The sequence below is a fragment of the Tursiops truncatus genome, chromosome 20, assembly GCF_011762595.2.
Source record: "Tursiops truncatus isolate mTurTru1 chromosome 20, mTurTru1.mat.Y, whole genome shotgun sequence".
In the NCBI taxonomy this organism is placed as follows: Eukaryota; Metazoa; Chordata; class Mammalia; order Artiodactyla; family Delphinidae; genus Tursiops; species Tursiops truncatus.
Window position 1 is genome coordinate 42,244,953 of NC_047053.1, and position 20,976 is coordinate 42,265,928.

Sequence of the window (20,976 nt, forward strand, 5' to 3'; positions counted from 1 at the left end):
TGAGGATTTCTCTCCAAGCAGCTGTGTGTAGCCGACTCCGCATATGTTGGGGCCGACTATGTAACTAGGAGTTCTCCAAATGACGTCCATGGAGAAGACAAGGTTTAGTAAAGGACTCGTTTTTACACGTGCGAATTTGAACTTAAATATGTATTATTGACAGTCAACAACATCAGTACCAATTGTTCATAACTTGGACCAAAAAGACGTTTTTCAGGGAGGAGAATGTTATCACTGACGTTGTTGAGGATTTCCAACACCTGATGCTCATAAAAATCATTTTGACTTTTCGTCCGTTTATTATTATTTTTGGATTCTCTACAGACAGTCCACCCTTTACTAGCTTGCCATGTGTAGGCCTCCCTCTACCCTTCACTGGTTATATATTATATATCCAGCCCCTGGTTCTGGTAGAGGTGAAGGGAGATGGTAGAACATCTCCGGCGGGAATTCCCTGGTGGTCCAGTGGTTAGGACTCCATGTTTTCACTGCCAAGGGCCTGGATTCGATCCCTGGTTGGGGAACTAAGATCCCACAAGCCGTGTGGTGCAGCCAAAAAAAGAAGAAGAAAAAAAAAAAAAGATCTCTGGCAATCCTCCTAGGACTGAGGATACCGAGGCAACTTGCTAGATCCCAGGTCCCTTGACCTTCTTCCTGGACAGGACCAGCTCTCCCCGTGCGTCCAAGAGTCTCTGCATCTTAACATGGTTTCCGATGGAACTTTTGCTCTGTTATATTGACTTCCTTTATAAAAGAAAACAGACAAGCAATTAAATGTTAGGTTTGAGAAGGTTGATGTGAGCCATTGAGCTAGAAAGTGAGCTTGCAGTAAATTCTAGCAGGTTTTTCTTAGGAATAATATCATCTCCAGCCACTCGCAGTAGATTTATTCTGAATTCAGAAAGAGGCTTCATTTGTTGTTTATACTTTGTGTTATTGGTGTGTTTCTTTAAATTATGATCCTTAGTCATTAGGATATTTCAGTGCAATGTGTTGGATCTAAATGATGCATACATTTGTTCTTTTTTGCAGAGTAGTTTATATTGTGGGTTTTAATTTAACTTAAAAATAATAGGGCTTCCCTGGTGGTGCAGTGGTTAAGAATCCGCCTGCCAATGCGGGGGACATGGGTTCGAGCCCTGGTCCGGGAAGATCCCACAGGTCGCGGAGGAACTAAAGCCCATGCGCCAAAACTACTGAACCTGTGCTCTAGAGCCCACAAGCCACAACTACTGAAGCCCGTGCTCCGCAACAAGAGAAGCCACCGCAATGAGAAGCCCGCACACCACAACGATGAGTAGCCCCCGCTCACAGCAACTAGAGAAAGCCCACGTGCAGCAACGAAGACCCAATGCAGCCAAAAATAAGTAAATAAATAAAAAAAAATACTAACCTTTTCTTGGACAATTGCCCAAATGATATTATCAGCCACACGGTTGAGAATGTGTGTTCTGCAGGCGCCTTCTAGCGTTTTGCTTTCTGAAGGCCACTGGCTAGAGACTGCACATGAACAGGCATGGGCTGGAGCACAAAACAACGCTGATGTCAAGTCATCAATCCAAAGTGGATACCAGCTTTCTGAGCCTGTGGTACAGCCAGAGGAGCTCTCTGTTAAATTAGCGCAGTGTCAGAGGCAGAAGCTAATTTCTTGCCTTGCTTGGCTGTTGACTAGCTGGGTGGCTTTGGGCAACTTGCTTAGCTTCTCTGTTACCTTCTCTGCAAAGTGGAGTCATCTCCTTACCAGACGGAAGGTGGACCCTGAGCCCGAGGCTGTGTAATTTCCCCCTCTTAGAAGGACCTCTGATCCTACCAGCTATTTAACAACCACAAGTTAATAATTGGGAAAAGCAGAGGGAACACTTCTGTTTAGATAATCATGCGTGGCTTTGTCCTTTTCTGGTTGGAAAGATGTAAGTGTGACTGGGGAGGTAACCGCATGCAGTTGCAGCCTTCCAGGGCAGACCTCTCTGGGGAAGGTTGCTGTGCCCAGAGCCTGTCACCAGAATTTGAAAATTGACTGTCGTGGGGTCTGCTGACCTTGACAGCTAATGGTGTGCTGAGAAGTGTCCCTCCAAAGAGGCTTTTCCATTAGGTCGGGAGTTTCTGGGCATCCCTTCCTCGGCGCCGTGATGCTGTCTCCTCCCTCAACCCCCCACCCCAACTGGTCCCTCTCCTTCCCTCCCCAACGCCCTCAACTTTCTCACAAGCCTTTATGCTGCTGCAGCCTTTTCTAATGAGGAGGTTCTGGCCAGGGCCTCTCTGCAGCTTGATCACGTGGTCCAGGGATCACCCTGAAAAGGGTGTCAGAGGTGGGCACACAGCCAGGGCCAGTCTGTTTACCGGACGCACCTCCTTTGAACTTGGAGGCGAGGCGGTGCAGGAATTTGGACTCTGCAGGAATTAACAGCTCCAACACCAGCCCCAGAGCCAACGTGTGAGGTGCATGCTTTGTTCTTTGTTAGATTCCAGCAAACAGGACTGTCACAGAGAAGCCTGTTGGGAGCTGTTCCCCTGGTGCTGGCTCAGGGCTCCTAGCTGGCGCTTGGCCTTAAGTCTCTCAGAACTGGGTTCCACCAAAATGTCTAGTCTCTCAACCATCACCCCTTTGACCAATGATGTCCCTTTGTCCGGTGATGACACGCCCCCCACCCCATGCCTGATAATGACCCTGTCTCTACCCCCTCTCCAGCCAGAGGAAGGAGTTTGTCCCTCCAGGTCTGCCTTCCTTCAAGTCTTAGCTCAAGCTCGTATTCTTTCCAGAGCCTTCTCGACCCCCGTCTCTTTCCGGCTGCTACAGCTTTGTCTCTAGCACCTATTCCACGCTTAGCTCACAGAATCACAGACTCTTGGGGCACAGGCCAATCTGCCTTCTATCTTCTGACCTGTGGCCTTGAACTGTATTTATCTCTTTGTCTCCCGTCCCAAGCCAGATCCCAAGAAGTCTTCCATCCCTTTGTCCAGGCTGGAGACCCCCACCCATGGGAGGCAGCATTCCGAAAATGGAGTTGACCATGGGGTTGCCCTGAAATTATCCCTGTGTCGTTCAGTATTTGCATATGTATCTCCCCGGCCAGACTGACTATATCCAAGGGCAGGGGCCACATCTGCTCCCTGCTGGGGGCTGGTACATGACTTTCTCATAGTCTGCTCACTGCCCTGGTCCCTGAGGTCTCCCCAGCTGCTCCGCCAGGGCTGGGCCAGTGGGATTGCTCTGTCCTGTTTATATCATCTCTCCCTGCCTGACTTACCCTCCTGCCCAGAGGTATGCCTTTGAGACTGGAGGGCATATATGCACATGCATGGGCGCGGTGCACATAGACACAGCCCCTAAGCTCAGCGTCAGTAATGCATTTTATACACTGAAAGCTGCTGTAAACTTTATTACACAACTGACGTGTCTGAATTGGCTCCCAAATCCACCACCAAGCGTGTGGTGCTTGGTGAGCCTGTCACTTAGGAGCGTACTTTCCTCTCTGTTTGTTAATAATAGATGCTTCTTACAGCCTCAGCTTGACAGCTTTGATTTAAAAGGGATATTAAACCGAAGAGACTAATGGATGCGTCTGAATTTGTGCCTTTTAAGCACAAAACATTGCTCTTCTTAATTAACTGGATTTTGTCCGCTGGTTGGAAAAGGCACTCTCCTCATTGCATCATTAGCTACCGACATCTGGACAGCGCCCGGAGCAAATCTCGGGTGTGTTCCCCGAACTCTCGGGAGGCATCGAGAACCACCTAGATACACAGAGCGTGTATGCCTGGGGCTGTCTAGCAGCGTGAGACACCCAGAGAGATGACTCCCATCCCATCTCTCCCCACCTGGGAGAGGAGAGTTCTTCCATCCAGTTCACCATTCAAAGTGGAAAAGGAGTCTTCCCTGAGCCGCACATGCCCACTCCTGGTCTGCAAATACATAATGTGGTATGAGAGCATGTCATGGGTATGACATGTGGTATGAGAGCCGTCCTCAGCGTGGGTCATGGGTCGGACTCCCCACTCCCCCCGCGTCACTTCCTCCTCCCCGCACAGGCTCAGGTGCATTGTGCTTCTGTCTTTGTGCCCCTCCAGTGGACAGTGCAGAAGGTGGGACCGTGGAAGGACCAGAACTGTGGGGAGAAGCCCCCCTCCAACCACTGCCCTGGTCTCCAGCCCCGTTCCCTCCGGGAAGCTGGTGGGTGCTGACACGGGGGAGGAGGGAGGAGGGGGTCCAGCAGGGCATGTGGAGAGGATGTGACCACCACTCTGGGGCTGTCCATGTGCACAGTCAGACAGACCAAGCGTTCGCACCTTGACCTCTTGGAGATTCAGAGCTGTGGGCTGCACACTGGTGCTCTCAATGCCTACCTGGCCAGAGGGTGGAGGAGACTGTGCGGTATGTACTACAGGGCCTCACACGATGCCTGCCACATGGCAGGTGCACCCTCCACGTCCATTTCTTTCCTTTCTTTTCCCAAAATCAAGTTGTCACGTGCTGGTCCACCTTAATGAGCAGACTTACAGAAATTAACTGTTCGTTTTCTATTTGCTTCTGTAACAAACTACCACAAATGTAGTGGCTTAAACCAACACAACCGTTTTATCTGACAGTTGTGGAGGTAGCAGAAGTCCAATACAGGTCTCACTGGGCTAAAATCAAGGTGATGGCAGGGCTGCATTCCTTTCTGGAGGGTCTAGGGGAGAATCTGTTTTCTTGCCTTCTCCAGCTTCCTCGGCTCATGGCCCCTTCCATCTTCAAAGCCAGCTTGACTGGTTGAGTCCTTCTCAAATCACATCACTCTGACACTGACTCCCCTGCCACCCTCTTCCACGTGTAAGGACCCTTGCGATCACATTGGGCCCACCTGGATAATCCAGAATAATCTTAAAGTCAGCTGACTAGCAACCTTCATTCCGTCTGCAACCTTAACCCTCCTTTGCCACATAAAGTAACAAAGTATTCATAGGTTCTGGGGATTAGGACATGGATATCTTTTTTTTTTTTGCGGTACGCGGGCCTCTCACCGCTGTGGCCCCTCCCTTTGCGGAGCACAGGCTCTGGACGCGCAGGTTCAGCGGCCATGGCTCACGGGCCCAGCCGCTCCGTGGCCCAGACCGGGGCACGAACCCACGTCCCCTGCATCGGCAGGCGGACTCTCAACCACTGCGCCACCAGGGAAGCCCCAGGACATGGATATCTTTAAGATGCTGTTCTGTCTGCCACATTAACTAAATGCAAATACATATTTTTTCTTAATCGAAGAAGATTTAATAACTAATCTTTTTCAACAAGATCTGGAAGAGGTGGTATAAATGTATAAATTAAGATGCAAGTAATCTGAATCATATTTGTAATATCCTTAGTTTCATTGCACACTTTTAACCAGATTTTACTAAATAAAATCAGCTTCTCTGCAGGCCTTTTGCAGTATCTTATCTCATCTTGCATTCTTTCACATAGAACAAGCCTTTAAATCACAGGCTTAAGGTGTTTAGACATTCTTTGTCCCTCGGATATTGCTTATAAATCAACATTTCATGGCTCCCTGGAAAATACTTTCTAAACAATAAGCCCCAGGACGCAAAGGAAAGGACAGTGCTCTTTAATTGCAGATGGTCTTTTAGAAGGAGGTTTCTAATTACTTTGCTCTTTCTCTTGAGCTGAGGCATTGAAGTGTGGGTGACAGAGAATCCTATGATGTGGCTTCATCCTGAGCCTCAGAGGACCCAGTCACAGAGCAGAAACACCCACTCCCAAAATGTCCCTGGGGCCACATCTGAGAAGGACCCTGGAGTTCGTGCAGGGCCTGCATTGACGAGGGTTCCCTCGAGTATGTTTCAGATTCTGATGTCCTCTTTTTCCTTCAGTGGAAAGAGGCATTCAGTGATCTTTACTCTTCTCAATGAACTCACTTTCTCGTATTTTTGTTCATCGTTTGTGTAACTTGAAGGAATCAGATTATTTTCCTCCTCCTTGACAGGAAGCAGAGATGCAATGTCCTAAAATTGTGGTGGGGACTCTAAGAGAACAGAGAGTAGTAAAATCTATGAAAAGGGACAGTGACGGCCTCTATACTACAAGTTTCTAATTTTATTGCAAAAACACTGTGGTATTTTCTAAGTAAACGGAATTGCATTTGACCTTCAGTATCAAATGCATGGATCTGATGCTTGGAAAACAATAGTTTCTGCTTTACTTGGGGTGTGTTCAGTGAAATGTGCTCCTGACTTAGGTTTGAATCCTGGCTTCACTGTCGACTAGCTGTGTGACTTTGGGTGAGTTACTTCACCTCTCTGTGCTGTCGAGGGCCTCTTTCGTTTTTTTTTGTTTGTTTGTTTGTTTTTGCGGTACACGGGCCTCTCACTATTGTGGCCTCTCCCGTTGAGGAGCACAGGCTCCAGACTCACAGGCTCAGCGGCCATGGCTCACAGGCCTAGCCGCTCCACGGCGTGTGGGATCTTCCCGGACCAGGGCACGAACCCGCGTCCCCTGTATCAGTAGGTGGACCCTCAACCGCTGCACCACCAGGGAAGCCCGAGGGCCTCTTTCTTTAAGGTCCATTCTAAGCTTAGAACCCAGAATTCTATGATTCTGACCTAGTCAAGCAGGGGCACCCAGACAGATGCCTGGAGAACAAGTCTGTTTTGGGGAGAGGAGAAGGAACCACAGTGGGAGAGACCTTGATGACAAATTCAAGGTCATTCCTGGTTAACCCAATGCCCAGATGACTCAGCAGTTATATCTCATTTATTTTGGTCATTTGAGGTTTGCAAAGCGGGGAGAGAATTTGAGTTCCCTCCCCTACCCCATTGGAGAGGAATATTCTCTCCAATGGGGTGTGAGAGGTAGTTATCCAGGGAGCTGGGGTAGCCCACACAAGAGAACAGGTCTGCTGTCAGATTTGCAGCGGACAATGAGCTTGGGAAGTGTTATCGATGAATGCTGTCACCTCTCCTCCTCCATCCCACGGGAGCCCATCTCCCTGCCCCCCAACTCCTTGGTTCAGCAGAATTATTGGGGCCGTCCTCCTGCCAGGTGTGGGACCAGGTGCTGAAGACATGATGGTGAAGGAGGTGGCTGTGGCTCTCCCATCCTCAGGGCATTAGCATCCCAGAGGATTACAGCACCAGGCAAGTGTCTGTGAGGGGCACACTCGAGGGAGTTTGGCAGAGTCAAGAAGGGCTTCTAGAAGCAGTGGCTGCTTTGCTAGAGCCTGAAGCTTGAGTAGGCGTTAGCCAGACAAAGGGGAGGGGACGTGGAGGACAGGGCTTCCCTGGCAGGGAGACCAGGCCTGCCAAAGGCCTGGGGGGAGAAAGTGTAGCAGTTAGGGTCTCACAACTGCACAAGTGTAGCCGTCAGGGTCGAAGAAGCGTGAGGGGTGGCTTTCAGTTCACAGTCATTCTTTCGTTCATCCTGAGCGCAGACCCCCTACCAAGCACTGCACTAAGTACTGAGTTGTTTACAGGTTTAAAAAAACAAGTACAGGAGAGTCTCCACCCTCGAGGAGCTTGCATTCTAATGGAGGGACTCATGGGTACAATTAGGGTATGATGTGACAGGTGCAACAGGAAAGACCGGCCCCAGTGTTGAGTGGAAGGAGGCCAGAGAGGTAATAGATTCTTACCCATGTCTCGGGAGTGCATGAGTTTCCAGGCTAATCCCGGAAGTGGGGTCAGGGAGATGTGGTGAATTCTTTGGAAGTGAGGGAGTTGTGATGTTTCTGTTTCCCCAAGGCACCTGGTGTGTGTGTGTGTGTGTGTGCGCGCGCGCACGCGCACCTCCCCAGCAAGCCCTGCGTCTCTCAGCCTCTGCCCGCCCTGAGCTTTGTGGGGACAGGATGGTGAATGCTGCCTGGGCTCTTGGCCTGGAGGGACCCCTAAGACACCCGTACTCCACCTCTGCAGTACAGCAGCCTTCCCAAGCAAGCAGTTCATTCGTTCATTTTCCCTGTTTTTGCTGTGTGTATCCAACTCCTGGTTTTAACAGGGAGGACGCTGCACCTCCCATGCAAGGATGTTTTGACCTGCCACCCCCTGACAGCCCGTCCACCTGGAAAGGTACCCTTCGGCCCAGCGCTTTTCCTGGTGCCCCTCTGCACCCTGGTGGGCCACAACCCCCCATTCGACAAAGGCCAGGACCGTTGAATGGGGTGGGGTCGTTGCCCACCGGAAGGAAAAGCTCAGGTCATACAAACAATGCAAAGCTACCTTGGCGGCTTGTTTGTCACAGACGCCCCCGGGGGTTAGATCTGAGCCGAAGCTGGGTGGCCCAGCAGAGGGAAGGTTTGTGTACAAGCCGCCTCATCTCCGCTGTTCCTCAGAGAGAGCCGCTTTCTACCCGCCCGGCGGAGGGCTCCGCCTCCCCACAGGAAGGTGGGAGGGCATGTGTAGTTTTAGACTTAGCAAAGGAAAATAAATTTGACTTTGAGCCTCTTTTGCAATGTTTTAAACATCTTTATTGAGATTACGGTTCACGTACCATAAAAACCATCCCTTTAAAGTTACAATTCAGTGGGTTTTAGTATCCCTGTACAATTTCGACTTTGATGGTAATTCCTAAGACACTAGGAAGACCCAGAAGCAGCTCAGATGGGGGCAGGGCGACAGCGCCCAGGCAGCTGCCCCTCTCTGTTCTCCGGATGCGTGACTCCGGGTGTAGTGTTTTCTCCTTTTCCAAGAAGAATTTCATTTCCTATCATGTTTCTAAGTTCTTTGTACTTCTTTCTCGCCAGCTTTTTCTCTCTTATCTGCTCATTCTGTCTTCCTTCCCTCCTTGACTGTAATTTCTGTTTCTGAACATAATGTCCAGGCCTTTCTGCTGGATAATGAATATTTTGCGACCAACAGAGGCTGCCTGGGCTTTTTCTGAAATACGTACTTGGGGGCCCAGAGCCTAAATGTACGCCCCTGGCTTTGACTTCCTGTCTCTCCCTGATCTGAATTTCTGCTGTGTCCGTTTTAATTGAACCAGATATTTGTGCGCCTGGATTGGATCTCTTTCCAAAGCTGTGTTGAAATTCTTTCTTTCAAGATCATTTCCTCACTCCATAAATTTTCTGTTTTCCACTGTACTCCACTTTGTCAAGCATAATTATTTTATCCAAATAAGAGAGCATGACCCAGGGTCCCATGCTGGATAATATTTGCATTTTCTTATTTTAATTTTAATGAGAAGTTTTATTGATAAATATTGAAACTACTTTCCCAACCTCAATAGATGCAGCAAAAGTGTCTGGTTTCCCCTTTATCTAAATAAAGAGCCTATATTTTTATATTCTGATGTGGCCACGAACCCTTACCGTGCACATTGCATTGGGAAGTTACCTTTTCTAGGGCTCGTAAGGCTGTAACTTCAGCTCTGGTGGGGCTTCTCACCTCCCTGCTTCTCTCTAAATCCCTTTTCGGAACAAGCTAGATATAAATACATGAACAATTACAGCGCCCCAATGTGTTTAGACTTTTCACTGGATCTTAGAGAATCACACTTGTGATAGGCAAGGGTTTGTGACACCAGAGTGCTATGTCCAGGTGTCCCTGGCTCTCTGCGTTAAATGTACCTGAAAGGCTGCGTGTCGGCTGTTAGTGAACCCCATCTCTTTGTGTCATGACTCCTCCCACTGTGTAAAGCTTCCCCATCTAGGAACCATCACTGGCTCCATAGGGCTTCCCCCACTACCCCCATCAGGCACCTCTGGTGGTGTTCCTCTGGCCCCAGGTTAAGAATGCCCCACACACATTGTCCCCCTAAGCGGCCTCTGTCTTCATGGTTGATCACAGATGTCGTTGAACACATCACACTGACGCCTAGAATCAGTATTAAACCTCTTGGTCACCTTGACCCGTCAGCCATGCCGGTGCCTACAGGCAGCCCACAATTTGTGAACAAAAGGAGCAGCACACTGTGGACAAATCCTTGACTTTGTTACAGGGTGTTTTGTTTTGCCAAAAGCGGAACGTATTTATTACTTTTTGTCAGATTATGAGCACATGTTTAGAAAACAGTATGATAAAACAAAAATGTACACAACAACAAGAGAAAGTCTCCCTAATTCCACTTCCCTTCCCAGATCACGTGTCCTTTACAATATCTTTTTTTTTTTTTTTTAAGTTTATTTTTGGCTGCGTTGGGTCTTCGTTGCTGCGCGTGGGCTTTCTCTAGTTGTGGCGAGCGGGGGCTGCTCTTCATTGTGGTGCACGGGCTTCTCGTTGCAGTGGCTTCTCTTGTTGTGGAGCACGGGCTCTAGGTACACAGGCTTTAGTAGTTGTAGCTCACGAGCTCTAGAGCGCAGGCTCCAGTAGTTGTGGCGCACGGGCTCAGTAGCTGTAGCTCGTGGACTGTAGAGCGCAGGCTCAGTAGTTGTGGCGCACGGGCTGAGTTGTTCCACAGCATGTGGAATCTTCCCGGACCAGGGCTCGAACCTGTGTCCCCTGCATTGGCAGGCGGATTCCCAACCGCTGTGCCACCGGGGAAGCCCCCTTTGTGACTTCTTGTCTGCACATATGCATATATATGCTACTGTCTTGTTTATAAACATTCTGTGCGTGCACATTTCTAAAACTGCCTTTTTCCCTTGGTGATACAGGATGGAGCTCTCTCCATGCCAGTGTGTTCGCTTCTCCCCTGTCCTCCTCACAGAGGGGTCAGCTTCACACAGCGTGCTCCGGGACACGGTTTTGGCCCCGTCTCCAGGAGTCACGGGACCAGGGGATGACCTCACCGGGTACACCATCTGCCCTGCCTGGCCAGAGGCTGCATCAGGAGGGCCAAGGGGGCACCATGTGTCGTTGGATCCAACGTGGGGTGGGGCTCTGGGCCCTGAGAAGCTGTTTAGTCTGAAAATACGAACAGGACACAGAAAGGTTTGGCTCAGATAATGGGTGATAGGTTGTCATGATGATAACCACAGCGGGCACTTCGATCGCATTTACTGTGTTAACTCGTCCAATCCCCACACCTTACAGACGAGGCAGCGGAGGCTCTGAGAGGTTGAGTGACTCACTCGAGGCCACCCCGCTAGTAAGTGGCGGATCTGGAGCGGAACCCAGACAGCCTGACCCCAGTGTGTTCTCCACGCCCCAGAAATGCACTGTCAGCTCCGCCCCTGATGCTGTGTGGGCACCTCTGTCAAGGGGGTAATTCAGGGACGGTGTGCCTGACCTGGGTGGCATTTCTCCCATGGGTTCAAAGGACACTATTTGTTTTCCGTCTTTCCCGCCGTGCTGAGTTCAGGTTGCTCATTACTGAGGGACATTGCTGATTAGAGACAGACTACGCCGTCCTCCTGTGCCCCGCGTCCTTCAGGGTGTGTCCTCAGACTCAAAAAATAGAAATGAAAGCATCCTCCAAACTACCACCTTCCCTTCCTCGTTTCCTCTCCCCTCCACTTCTTCCTTGTTGTCCCAGCTAATGAAATGTTGTGGCAAAAAGAGCCAATTTCTGGTCATTGCACGTGGCCTCTCAGACTCCCGCCTCCTTCGCTGCCAAGACTGGTGCGGACGCTTCGTCTCTCCCCACCCCCCGGCATCACCTTCTCCGCATCACCTCCCCTGTCTCCTCTGTGCTCCGGGTGCCAGTGCTGGGAGGGGTGGGGAGCAGAGACACCCCAGTTCTTCCCCGATGCTTACCTTCGCTCCGTCACTTCCGAGACCTTCCTGGAAGGACCCCCTCGTTTCTCCTCCTCTCCCTGGGCCGACCCGGAGCTGCCTCTCACGTCTCCATGCTCTGTCTCCCCCTCCTTCAGGGCAGAAGCACAAAGGCTCTTGTATCGGCCCCTGATTTTATCCCTTCAGGTTAGGCCTCCTCTTCCCCATCCTCAGATATCTTCTCCTTGCTCAGAACCCACGTGTCATAACAACAGTACCGAGTATCAGTCTAGAACATCGCAGTTCACTGAAGCACTCTCTCTCACATGCATTTTTCCAGTGACCCTCACAGCCACCCTGTGACACAGGTGTCCTCGTGCCCATGTTACAAAGGAAGAATCTGTGATTCAGAGAGGGCAAGTGACTGGCCCAGCATCGACCAGCCAGTGAGTGGTCCCTCCTAAGCCTAGAACCCAGGGCTCTGGACTTCACACCACGTGTCCTTTCTACCCAAATCCATGGAGAGGTCTGAACCGGCCATAAGGTCCTCAGGAAGATTTGGAGCCAGTGCACCGAGGGCACAAGGAGTCCAGCCGTTCATGCAGCTAACAAGGCTGGACTTGGCGCGTTCCACGAGAGGCGCTAGGGCCGAGTGGCCTCGCAGGGTAGATGCAAACATGGCATCTCTGGATCAAGAGACCCTGCTTCATGGGAGAGACCCGGGTCCAAGGGGAAGTGAAGCAAGGGACCCTCCAGGCTCACCTTTGGGGGCAGGATGGAGGGTGCCTCCCCAGCCCCTGCTGTGAGGGTGAAGCCGTGCAGTGTTCTCAGAGGGCCTTAAGAGGGGGCAGCCTAAGTGCTAGTCATCAGTGTCAGGAATGGCTCATGGAGAAGGAGGTGCTCCCGAGAACCCAGAATGGTCTTTGGCAAATGGCCCGAGGTGCCTCTGAGAGGCCTCAAGACCCTGACTGTGGGGGGCCCATTCAACATCGGGTACAGCTGTGTCCTCACGCCCCTGACATCATTCCGCCCAGCGTTCACTCCCAGCGACTTCCTAGCCCTAAGGTGAGCTTTCCAGGAAATCACTACCCGCCACACTCTGTCCCCCGCTCTGGCACTATCTCTAGGTCCACTTGATCCTCTCTGTGCCTCAGTCTCCCCAGCTGCAGAATGGAGCTAAGATGACCCGTGCATCTCACAGAGGTGCAGTTGGAATGGCTCCTCCTATATCAGGGCTTCAGAGTGGGGCTTCATGATTTGTCAGTGAAGGTCTCCAGAGACCCACCCTGTGTCCAGCTGGAGGCTGGGACTGCAGATTCAAAGCCACGCGTGCATCCTCCCTCAGCCGGGGCTACGGAGCATCAATGCAAAAATGGGGATAATAAGATAATAACATTTCCTCCTTCACATAGGCCGTTGTGAGGACTAAATGAGGTGAAATGTGTAAATAGTGCCTGGCTACAGAAATATTTATTCAGGGAAGATCATGGATGGCTAAAAAAAAAGGGCGGGGTGGGGGGACTTTAAAAGTCCCCCTCCAGAGCTTTTTAAGTGCTCCATTTGCTGCCTGTTAGAGCTAGAGGGCAGAGAGATAACAGCAAATCTAGACATTGTAGCCATTGACGATCAACCAGAAATTAATATAAAGCTTATTAATATCAGTATATTTATTACACAAATAAAGTAGACTACAGAACAGCTGGTACGATATGGTCTCATTTGGGGAAAATTATATGTGTGCATAGGCGAGGTGTTTGCACAGAAGTTCCCTAGAATGTTAACAGTGGTGATTTTGCTTTCCTCTTTTCACATTTTTGTATTTAACTTTTTAATAATGACTATGAATCACTTTTATAAAACAATAAATTCTCTCTCTCTCTCTCTCCCTCTCTCTCTCAGGATTAAGAGTGGCTTGCCCTAGAAAAAAAAAAAAGCAATTTTTCGCTGTGGTTTTCCCAGCTTTGACATCAAAAGAGACTGCTTTTTATCCATTTGGTGCTCTGAGTTGAGGGGATTCATCTCAGATACAGTTAAGTGGTCACCAGGGCCACTGGCAGTCCCTGAACGGGACAGAGGCTCAGCAACCTGCCGCCACCCCCCGTAGGGGTGTCACATGGCAGTGCTGTCCTCGTTGAAGGCTAACTGATCAGAAAGGGGGTTGGAGGGAAAACTACTGCAGTTCTGAAAACAAAGGCCACCCAAGCACGCCGTATCATCCTAACAGATGCTACAGCACTGTTTGACTATACCAGCAGTTACAAAGGAGGTCAAAAAAATAAAACAGAATCCTTGAGCTTAAAACCAGAATTGTCCTCTCCGACACAGTCTGTGGATTTTCTTGGTGGTGGACGTCAGCCGGCTGACATCAGCCATGACACATGGTGTGTGCACAGCAACACCACCTCCCCCCAGAAAGCGGCCTTCATTCATGCTTTCATACAACTGTTGATTGTTCTCTTTGGATTGAGGCCCGGGATTATTCCAGTTTCTTCTCACCAACCTAAGTCTTTCCTCTCTGTGGGCTCCTTTATCTTCTCTGCAGTTAATTTGGCAGTTCTGCCTGAAATCCAGGTATTATCATTATTATTGTTCAGATTCGGTTCTAGAACATTCTCTGGTACCCTGTGATAGGATGTGAGCACAAGCTCACACTTTAGAGTTCCTCTGAGGTTTGCCAGGCCGTCTTCCCTCCAGCAAGTCTTCCTGAGAACTTCCCCGTGGTGTCTGGGTGCTGGGTGCCACCTGCCTGTCGGGGGCGGGAGAGAAGAGGGGCAACACAAAAGGAGACTAGCTGTGAGGGAAGTGCATCTGAAGCAGCAGAGTTGCCACGCGCCAGCCCAGAGTTCTCTTGAACCCTGGAGGCTCTTCCTCTTTCTTTAGGTACAGCTGGCTCCCCGCTTCATAAGTATAGGGATTTCCTAACGACCTTGGGCCCAGACTTCACCTCCGCCAAGGAGACTACTATGCCTGCCCTTTCACTAATCTTTATATCTTAAAGTACAACAGTTGAACCGTAAGCATTAAAGAATAGACTGTAAATACAAAGAGAAAGTTGTCAAAGGAAACGAAAGCTTTCACTCAGTTGAGTGGGTCCTTATGTTCCTGAAATGGGTGATCTCAGTCACTGCTTGATTTAATCACTGTGTCAGTCGGCCTCACAAGGTCAGATTCTGGTGCCAGGCTGCTTAGGCTTTGAGCCCTGACTCCATTACATGTTTACTGTGTGACCTTGGGCAAGTTACTCGACCTCTCTGTGCCTCGGTTTCCCCCTCTGTAGAAGTCGACATAATAATAGGGGCAGTTGTGTTGATTAAATGAGTCAATACCTGGAAATGCTTGAAACGTGGCTCCTGTCATGAGGAATCCTGTTTTCCACCTGAACGCACTGGCAAATTCATGATGGTGCAGAAAAGGGACCAGAGCAAAGGAAAGATGGGATGTGGGAGCCAAAAATAACCTTGGAGATCAAAGTTCATTTTAAGGTTATTTTTTTAGATTTCTCTCTACTTGATCTTCAGCTGAGAGATCCATTTAGGGTGTTTGTTTTTTTAATAACAGCTTTATTGAGATATGTCACATGCCATAAAATCCACCCTTTGAAGTGTACAATTCAGTGATTTAAGTATAGTCACAAAGTTGTGCAATATCACCACTCTCTAATTCCAGTTGAGTTTTTAACCTGAGGGAGTTTTAAGGGCCAGCGTCCTTTTTTTGGACGGAGCCACCTGTTCTGGTGGCGGTGATTCCGCTGAGTCACGGCAGCGGCCCCGGGAGCCTGCAGTGCTGCCTGGGGGAGAAGCTGTCCGGTGGCTGGGCTGCAGCGAGCGGGCACCGCGCCCTGGCATGTGCTGCCCCCTAGCGAGGGCTGCAGCTCCGCCCTAAACAGCCCACCCGGCGCCTTCAGGGAGGGGGCTCTAGGATACAAAAAGCTCCTCCCGGGCTTGGACTGCACAGGCAGCGCGTCCTGCTTGGAGCCTGGTGAGCCAGGGTGCGGGACCAGCCCCTGACACGGGCTTTCTTCTTACCTCCTCGGCTCTAATTCCATCCAGCCGAGACAGGGTCATTTCTCTGGGTCCTGGAGGGGAGAAAAGGGCTATGTTTTTAAACTCTCTGTTGGGAAGGCACTGATATGATACAATATCCGAAAGATGGGTTTTAGCATCAAAAGATCAGAGTTCACATCCTGCTCTGCCTCTTACTAGCTGTGTGACACTCAGCAGGTTCCTGAACCTCTCTGAGCCTGTTTCCTCATCTACAAAGTGAGGATAATTCCTCTCTTGGGGCTGTTGTATTACAGAGATTTGCTTTCTCTCTCTGAAGCCCCTGAGACTGGCTAATAGTCACGACTCAAATAAACAGATGCTGTTAATATTCCAAAACTGCCCAAAATGGTGTCCACTGTTGTCCTGGCTTACCTGAGGAGCTTTCTAGAATCAAGATGCATTGCTGTAAGACAATTAAAAGGAATAGGAAGGATGGCAGTAGGTGTAGGAAGGCTATTTGGTCTTCATCTCCTTCAGGTAGAGACTGCCCCAGGTCAGCTGAAACCCTCAGACACCCTGGAGAACTGGACAGGAGCAAAAGCCTGGGTGGGGAAGCAGACAGAGGCATCAGAACTGCTGGGAATCTGTGTTCCAGAGGGGAGTCAGGCCCCAGGCTGCCTTGCTGGCCTTGGGCAAGTCATTTAGGCCCTTGGGGCCCTTTACCTGGCTGGGATTTGCATCCTGCCCACGTCATAGGTTTGTGGTGAGCCTGTATGTTCTGTCATGGGAAAGTGTCCAGGAAAATGGCAGACGTGCTTTAAATAGTGAGCAGGGTTCCCTGATGATGCCCCAGACGTCACCTCTGGGCTGGGCTAGGTTCCTGGGCTTCCCTCATCCACCTCTGGGTGCCTCAGAGGGCAGCCTGAGATGATCAGAAACAAAGCTGACTCTTCAGGTAAGACACACAGAGCAGGTGAACTCTACCAGGCAGAAAATTTATCCACCTTGCAGCCTGGGAAGACCCTCTTCTTCCGGAGCAAAAGGGACCCGGGGTCTCACTTGCACATCCCTGGGCCCCTGAGGGTCTGGAGGGGCCGGGGGCCCAGCCTTGGCAAAATGAGGAAGAAGTTGAAGGTTGTCTGAGGGTCCCTGCCATTCTTCTCTTCCATCATCCTACCCCTTCCTGCCCTCACCTTTCCTCCCCCTCCACCCCGATTTCAGCATTATCAGACAAACATCACAGTAAAAAATTCCAGGGCTTCCCTGGTGGCGCAGTGGTTGAGAGTCCGCCTGCTGATGCAGGGGACACGGGTTCGTACCCCGGTCCGGGAAGATCCCACATGCCGCAGAGCGGCTGGGCCCATGAGCCATGGCCGCTGAGCCTGCGCGTCCGGAGCCTGTGCTCCACAACGGGAGAGGCCGCAGCAGTGAGAGGCCCGCGTACCGCCAAAAAAAAAAAAATTCCATATTATCTTGTTTCCAAACTTAAAAGACTGTGGGTAATCATCAATGGATACATGGATAAACAAAATGTGGTGTGTCCATACAATGAAATATCGTTCCAGGAGCGAAGTCCTGACACGCGCTGCAACGTGGGTGAATCTTGAAAACATTACACGAAGCGAAAGAAGCAAGACGCGAAAGCCCAGTGTTAGATAATTCCATTTATTTGAAATCTCCGAAATTGGTAAATCCATAGAGACAGAAGGTAGATGCGTGGTTGGCAGGGCCTGGGGGGAGGAGTGGGGAGAGACTGCTTCATGGGCACCGGGTTTCTTTCAGGGGTGATGAAAATGATTTGGAACTAGACAGAGGCGCTGGTGGTTCACTTTAAAACGGTCACTGTGTGTTGTGTGGATTTTACCTCAATCAGGAAAGTAAATAGAAAAGGCTGGGTTGCAGCAGCCGCGGTTTGATTCAGGGGGTTCCTCCCTCCCTGTGCCTTCACCCCCTTCCCCTCTCCTGCCTTCTCTTTTATCCTCTCATCACCTGCGCTGTCCTCTTTTTTCCACTGTCTCCCTCTCAGCCCCGCACACACTTTTCTCCCTTTCCCTGGCTTGCCCCCCCCGCCACAAGCCATTGGCAAGGCAGCATTGGGTCTGGGGGTGTGATCTTGTAGGACCAGGCACTGTCCTACAACTTAACAAGCCCCTTCCCCTCAATTTCCCAGCTACCAAATGACAAGGACAGACTCCAGGACCCTCTGGTTCTCATTTTCTCTTGTCAGGAGGCAGTGCTTTTCCAAGGGTCCCTAAAGAGTGACCCGTTTTCGTTTCCAGGTTTAACTCAACTTTTGTGCTCCTCCTCAAATTTCTTCCTTACCTCACTCCCCACTGCCTGTAGGTCACTGCCTGGGAAAATGGGAGGTAGGAAATCAGAGAGATTGAAAAAGAGATTGGTTGATTTAGAAGAATAAGAAGGCAAAGCATGGCCTTAGGACAGTAGCTCCTGGCGTGTTTATTTTCCTGTCTGTGTGTCTCTCTCAGGCTACAGGGATCCGTGGGGTGATATAACCACGTCTAGTCTGGACTGTGTACCCACCTCAGGGCTACGCTTGTTTTTGTGTTTTCAGTCTGCTGTCTTTGCGTGAAAGTCCTAGGGCTGGATGTACGGCTGTGCCATCTGTCAGTTGCTTTACATGTTCTTTGCCCAGTTCTTCCAGAGAAATCATCCTGCCCTTGGCTCTCGTAGAGGAAGACCACAGGGGTCAGAGAAGGAGGCAGGGCTGAGCTTTCAGACCCTTGGCTGGGATGGCAGGGCCCCCTGCCTCTCAGCCAGGCCTGGGCTAGAGACTCCTGCTGCCCTGTGACCAATCTTCCCAGGGCTCTGAGCTGGAGGACACAGGCCTAATCGATCCGCTTAAAGAAAAATGTTGGAGCAGGAAGGGAGCTCAGGGGTCACTGGGTGACATGAAGGAGGTTGAGAGAAGTGACTTAGTCACAGCTTTGGGGTGTGAGTCCTGGACACTGCTGCTTCCACACCCCAGATCTGTGCCCCAATGGAAAATTGGAGAACATTTGATGGTCCTGGATGGAAGGACTGGCAGTGAGGGCAGCTGAGTGCCCCGTGAGGACACAAGCTTTGCATCCTGGCGTTGCCTCTTCCTGGCTATGTGACCTGGGCAGAGTACCTCCCAGATTCCTCATCTGCCCGTAAGTGACCCAGACAGGTCCAACCCGACGGGACTTGCGTTCTCGTGCGCAGTATTTGTCCTAAGACTGAGAAGAAGAACTACTTCATTTTACTCTCCGAGCGCATCTCCTCTGGGTTCTATTTTCTGCTTACGTCGAGTAGCCTCTCAGAGATGCTCCAGAGATGACCTGTAGGTACCAAAACATTAGCACGGGGCAAGTGACCCAGCCCAGATGAGTTGGAGAGACAGCACTGGTGGCTTCATTGAATCAGGAGGTCCATGAACCTAAGGCCATTTGCTGGGGTCAGTGGGAGGGGCGGGGTGGGGGGGGTGCCTCCCTGCTTAGAGAGTTCTTCCCATGCATTCCTCTTTTTACCCTAAAGGAAAATAGTGGCACCTGAGATGCACACGGTTTATTCATTTTGCATAGTGAATAGTAGCCTATGTTTTAAAGGATGATTTAATTTCTCCAGAGGCCCCTGTAATTTGTTCAGCTTCCTATTAGTGCTTCTGACTTTCTCCAGCCATGCAGGGGTGGTGCTGGTGGTAGGGAAGTGGGGGGATCATTAGAACCTGGGACAGTGAGACCCATTGCCTTGCCTTTTGCTCTGTGGCGCTGAGCGAGGCGGCCTGGCAGCCGAAGGGCTTATGCCACGGATGCTGTCTCCAGTCCCTAGAACAGTGCGGCACTGCCCCAGGCCCCAGGATGACCCTTAGTTCTCCTGCTCCTGACTTGAAACTTCTGGAAACTTCTGGAAGGAGACCAAAATGTACAATGATTCTTGCTAAGACGTAATTACAGATTCTTTTTTTTTTTTTTTTTAACTATTGAGAGAGGAGAAGAAATACTGGAAAAGCCAAAAGCAGGAGTCTGTAAACTGTGGCCCATGGGCCAAATCTGGTGTTAGCTACGAATGGTTTACATTTTCAAATGGTGGAAAAAAACAAAAGAAAAATATTTCATGACACATAAGATTATATGCAACTCAAATTTCAGTGTCTGCAAAAAAAGTTTAACTGGGACCCAGCCGTGCTCATTCATTTACGGATCTATCATCAATGCTGGCTTCCCTGCCGCAGCAGCAGAGGTGAGTCGTTGTAACAGAAGGCACAGCCCCCAAAGCCTAAAATATTTACTATCTGGCCCTTTACAGAAACAAACTGCTGACCCTTGACCTGAAATTAAAGTGGAAAACTGTTTCATTGTAGATCTGTTTTAAAAAAAGATCCATAAAAAATGTAAAATTATAATGGAAATCACGAGGGAGAGCAGAATCTACTTCCTAGAACCTATTAACTCAAATCAATCACCAGTTGGTAAAATGCAGTGCAGTACACGGGCCTCTCACTGTTGTGGCCTCTCCCGTTGCGGAGCACAGGCTCCGGACGCGCAGGCTCAGCGGCCATGGCTCACGGGCCCAGCCGCTCCGCGGCATGTGGGATCTTCCCGGACCGGGGCATGAACCCGTGTCCCCTGCATCGGCAGGCGGACTCCCAACCACTACGCCACCAGGGAAGCCCGAGATTCTTCTTTTGAGCAGGGATCTTTTAAAGCCAGAACCCACCCTTGTTGACTAGCTGCCTTGGACCCTGATGCTGTTCCCTTTGACTGTGCTACCGCCTCCCATTTTCCCAGCCTTGCAAGCCCTCACCTCTAGTGTAATTCTGGGTTCTGATCTCTCCCTCTGACCCCAGCCCAGTTTTAAAGCCCAGTCTAATGTTATCTAAAGTACACTCCTTGGATCTGTCCCTTCCTTTCCATGGCCTCTGCCCCCGCTCTGGTTCTGGCTTTTTTGCTGTATACCTGGATCACTGCAGTCACCTCCCTGCCAACAGTCCTTTCTTACCCATCCAATTGGCCCTGCCGACTGCTGCTAAAGTGAACTTAGAGCACTTCTTTGATGCCGCCCTGCTCATGCCTGTGAACAAAGTCCAAACTGGGCACCTTGCCCACCTCCAGACTTTGAGTGAGAAGCAGCCTCCGTGTCACGTGGTTCACCCCATCTGCCCCCAACATGGTGGTCGTGCAGATGGGCAGGGAAGAGACCAGGGCATGCGGAATCTTTTCAGTTGTGGCATGCGGGATCTTTAGTTGCCGCATGCATGCAGGATCTAGTTCCCTGACCAGGGATCGAACCTGGGTCCTCACAAGTCACTGAGAGATTTTCTGCTAAGGGATCTCATCTCTGATAAACAGAAGGCTAGAAAATGGTTCTCCCATTCATTCCCCAGAGACCTTGAGGGGAACCTGTTGCCTCTGTGCCAGTACCAGTGTTAGAGCTCCATCCATAATCATCTCAA

The 20,976-nt window shown here is 50.4% G+C and overlaps 1 protein-coding gene across 14 annotated transcripts in view; it reads left to right on the forward strand.

The window, feature by feature from the left end:
* Positions 1–20,976, forward strand: part of MAPT (microtubule associated protein tau) — a 101,968-nt gene that overhangs the window by 31,628 nt on the left and 49,364 nt on the right. Inside the window, exon 1 of one of the 14 annotated variants that reach the window (XM_033848434.2) lies at positions 19,741–19,763. The exons of the other annotated variants lie outside the window; for them this stretch is intronic. The gene's annotated coding sequence lies outside the window, so the exon portion shown is untranslated. Of the gene's footprint in view, positions 1–19,740; positions 19,764–20,976 lie in introns of those variants that run through there. 14 annotated transcript variants of the gene reach the window in all.